This window comes from Monopterus albus, unplaced genomic scaffold (genome assembly GCF_001952655.1).
Source record: "Monopterus albus unplaced genomic scaffold, M_albus_1.0 scaffold172.1, whole genome shotgun sequence".
NCBI lineage: Eukaryota > Metazoa > Chordata > Actinopteri > Synbranchiformes > Synbranchidae > Monopterus > Monopterus albus.
Window position 1 is genome coordinate 409,764 of NW_018128052.1, and position 5,033 is coordinate 414,796.

A 5,033-nucleotide genomic window follows, 5' to 3' on the forward strand; every position below is an offset into this window, starting at 1 on the left:
AAACGGGGGGCGGTATTTTGTGCGCATTTGTGAACATGTGTCTCGGCCATTTGCATAGAGTGATGGGGGCATCCATATGCTGTGTGGCGAGGCACATTCAGTCACAGTCTTTTGCACGCCTGTCAAGGTCTCCCTCACATGTTCTGAAGGAAAACTGGCCGAGTGTCACGCCTTCCGACATCTGACAGTCACATTATCTGTTGAAGTGCAGGAAGACACTTTATCCCATTTCTCACAATAGCACTTAAACATCCCTGCTATACTGAAGCCTCATGTTAGCTGCATCACTGTTTCTGTCCATTATACCAGCCAATCAGGAGATGTGACGCTGCTCGCAGCCAATGGCAGATGGTAAAGGATCAGGAAGAGGAAGGAAAGGTGAGGGGAGTCATGAGTTTACCCTTGATGTGCTGGGGGGGAAAAAATCAACAACACAGCTTCAGCAGTAACGACTCAAAGAGAGGAAAGCAGAGGATAGTGGGAAAGGGAGGAACGACATGGGAGCATTATTTCACAGTGACAAAGACGTTCAACTGTTCGAAACAAAACATGAATGGAATAAAGCAGGTTATCAAAAATGTGTTATTTTTAGAATATTTACATATCCGTTCTAGAGGGAAGAAGGGGGAGAAGCTTTAGCTCCACTGAAAGGATGTAAAGTCACGAGGACAGGGTGGTGAGCATGAGGCCCCCAAAAAATTCAGCCAGCTAAAAGCAGACACAATGCAGATCTCCATAATGTCCTGTGTGAAAAGTGACATGTTGAAAATGTGGCCATCTCCCGTGCTGGAGGTCTGAGCTCAAAGCGTGGGAATCTGAGGAGAATATATGCAGATCAGTCAGGCACCGGCGAGACATCCTCTAGCATGAATGCTGTCGTAGCAGGTGAAAGAGGACCCTAGAGTTCATGGGTCAAGGCCAATGAAGGCGTTGTCTGGCTCATGAGTCTGTGTGTGTGTGTAGGACCACTTTGGTTGTCGCCTGGGTCTTGTAGGATGCTAATGAAGTTGCCAGGCTACTTGATAAGCACTGCTGTCTATTGTTAGCACAGTCTGGTTGCCCACAGAGGACTAGACTGAGAGTAGACTTGGACAAGAGCTCCTTCATCATCTTGCAGTTGCAGCAGATTAGCAGACAGGCGGATAGACAGGCAGCCCTGAAGTCAGACCACCCCTGCTGAAAGTGTGATTGTGTTGTCTTGAAACCTTTTCTTCCCACTTCACTGTTTTCTGTTACATTTCTTCTCTGAGTGACACATTGGTCTCAGGCTCTCCACTGTGGTGCCTGGCTTTGTTTCTTTCTAGATTGATGCCAGCTTTGTTCAGGGACTCCACATTTCCATGAAGAAGGAAATTGTCAAGAGTGCACTGGTTTACATTCAGATGTTGGATTTAGAGCTTTAGCCACTGTGATTTCTGTCAAATCTAACTGGAGACTTAACTCTCATTAATGATCTTAGATCTCTGTCATCATACGGGACAAGGCTGTAGATATATTTTATTTTCTGTTACAGTCAACAGATCCTACCAAAAGACCAAAAACTTGCACAGTTGAACTGATAATGATTTATATGATGGAGCAATTTCTGGGTCTCTCTGTGCTTTATATTGGCCTCCTGCATTGATATGAGAAGTTGTTTTTTTTACCCAAAATACAGGCTGAAGCTTTTTTGTAATACAGTTATATAGACAATAACCTTAAGTAACAATCATTTTGGGAAGAAATTCAATTCTCTGTTCCTATTCTGATTTATATTGTGAACAAAGGAAATCTTTTAAAAAAGATTTTAAATATTATTAGATTTTTTAAAAATCTTCCATCAACAGCATTTAATGCCATTATTGCAGTTGTGTAGAGTCTCTTTTTAAATCTAATTAAAACAAGGACAAATAGATTTTAAAAGAGTTTCTACCCAACTGCAATAATGGCATTAAATGCTGCATGGGCAGCCAAGTAAGAAATACATGTTCATTTTGCTTTGAGGTGTTATTGTAAGATCGTATGTGCACATGCCTGTGTGTGTTTTAGCTTGTTTTACTTTATTTATTTATTGATAGTTAAATAGGGTTTATGTGACCAGATGGGTGAGGCACTGTTAGGATGGCTTTTAAATTTCATTGTACATGTTGCAATGACAATGTTTTTTTTGAAAACTTTTTAAGCTTAAAATTAGCCAAATAGCATCCTGATTTATGATTGTCTTATTAATTAAATTTATTCCCATATGTACATTTTTATGCTTCTGCAGTGTGTTAAGCAGATGAGCAATTACCCATTGTCCCATTTGAATTCATCTTGAGCTGGATAAAGCCTGACATAGCTTATTCCACACAGCTCTATTGTTGACCAAAAGTGATTTTAAAGCACAGTGAGCCACACTGTTGCACTGACTGACGTGCTTCTTTATGACTCTGAACATGGGCACAAAGCTTTATTTTGCGTGAATGCACACACTGTTGTGTTGCTGTAAATACTCCACCACCAAATGTGTATTAATCCACAGCAGAAAATAGTTCCCCCAAATTGTACTGTTTATTGTTGTTTGTATAATGTTTTCTAGAAATTATATGGCCCAGCTGTTTAAAAAAATACCTAGGCTTAAAACACACACACACACACACACACACACACACACATAAATATTTATTAAACACCTTCATTAGGATGAAGTAAGCTTAGGCCTTAGAGCCACAGACAGATGCACTCACACATTGTCTGTTTTAGTTATTTCATGGGTGTTATTTATTTACAATATAAACAATATAGGATGATACCAGCCATATTTACAAGTACAGTAACAGGACGTTTACCCAGACAGAGACAGGTATGTTGGTGTCCTTACATAAAACTGTATTCGGTTTCCAGAGCAGGACCATTTGTGCAAAGATTAATTGCTGATATGTCCTTTTGTTAAGAGCTGCATGCGTAAAGGTGCAATACTTATGGTATCTCTTTAAGAGAGAAAGCGTTACCTCATCAGAAGCTGTGTAAAGGAAGGAAGTGAGTGAATGGATGAAGGAGCGCAGTGCTAACTCTCTCCACTCCTTTATGCTTGTGGGTGCAGGCTTCATTAGTTCTACAGAAAGGGACAGCTCCCTCCCAGTCCCTTCAATAGACCCGTAGACCTGTCTGACTGGCACAGGCTCCGGCTCAGTGGGGAGGGTTTGTCACTGTGTGTCAAAGTGTATGTTTGTGCTTGCATTATGCATTTGTATGTGCGTTCCCAAACCATTCACACCAGGCCTCATAGTTTCTCACTCATGCCTAAAGGAAGCCTGGCATTGACACTTTATTGAGACTCACATCTCTCTCTCTTTGTCCCTCGTTTTCGTGTTTGCTCTCACAGGGATTCTATTATTCTCGATTTCAAAATGATTTTCTTCATTGTATGCTCTTTCAGTTGCTTTATTCCTCTTTGTCTCAGATCTCTCACAGAACTGGACATTGAGTAAAGAACTACATATGTGCTGTACAGAACAGGCTGTGCATCAGATTCGGGTTTTTAGACCAATTCTCATCTAGTGTTCCTTCACGTAAGTTACTTCATAGTGAGAAACTTACAGAAACTGTATTTGCAGTGATTTCTCAGCAGAACTTTGACAGCAAAGGCCAAGTGAGCTTACAAAATGCAGGGATGAAAAATTCACTTTTCTTTTTCTGATACCTCAGGAACAGTAGTGAGATTCACATGTACAGCAGATTCGGTGAATCTACTGTATGAACATGTTCTTCACATATTCTTCACAGTGAACATGTATCTAAACTCCACTAAAACGAGCAACTGGGCAATTTTCTTTGTTATATTGTTTGAAGAAATGTCTGTCAAAGGGAGACACAGTAGGTCAGCGTAAAAATATTTTTACTTTCATCAAAACCTTTTCTGACAGCCATGGTGTTTAGAACCTCTCTGTGAGTAAATCTGACATGAGAAAATCCAGCTAAGCTATCCCTCAAAAGTGGCACCCACTGTTTCCTATCAGGCACTGTGTGCAGGCAGCTATTCGGGGTCCTCATTGAGCGGGGGGGAGGAGACACGTATACATCCATTGTATATAGGCAAAGGTGCTGAAGAGATGAGTGGCCGTCACCACCTCCTCTGCTCATTGTTGTAGTACTGCATTAATGAGCTCAGCGTGCATCAGACGCTCAACAATCAGCACTTGTCATTCAAAGCTTCTTTTTATATCACACAATTATTTTGTCAACTGAAGAATATAAGTGAAACATAACTCAGAGTGCATGTGATAGTTGCTGATGATTAGTTATTCTATAATTATTGATTTCCAGCTGAGTCTGGGTCATATCTCTGGGGGTTCAAAACTCGAGTGAAAGTAGAGTAGAAAGAGGACAACTTTGTCCTACCCCGGGAGAAATGCAGGCTTTGACTCAGAAATAGAAGCCTATTGATTTCCAGCTGAGTCTGGGTCATATCTCTGGGGGTTCAAAACTCGAGTGAAAGTAGAGTAGAAAGAGGACAACTTTGTCCTACCCCGGGAGAAATGCAGGCTTTGACTCAGAAATAGAAGCCAGATAGTGAGAGAGAGAGAGAGAGAGAGAGAGTGGCTGACAGAAGAGGGGGAATGAGAGTACAATACTGTGGCCTGGTTTGTGGGTCCGGAGGGAGAGAGACACTTTTGCATTTCCCCTGCAAAACGAGATAGGACGAGCTCTTTTAACGCATACACACAAACATATATATACAGTACACATGCACAGCTTGTTCCTTCCTTCTAAGTGAGCCAGGACTAGATTCATGCAGCTTTGTTGTTGAGGCAGCAAGAAACTTATTGCCCCAGATTTAAAGCGAACCTCCTTCACACACGCGCAGCCCTTAACTGTTAAAACTCTTCAAATGAATTCAGCTGTTTCAGTCATAATTTCACCTTTCATTTTTTTCTGCATCACTTTTAATTATGACCAGCATTTTAAATATCCCACACATGTTGTGTGTATCTGTGTGTATGTATGAATATAACGGACAGCTTGCCTAGACCACGTCCTGTGGCGAAGCTTGATTCCCCTAGGCTGGGGGG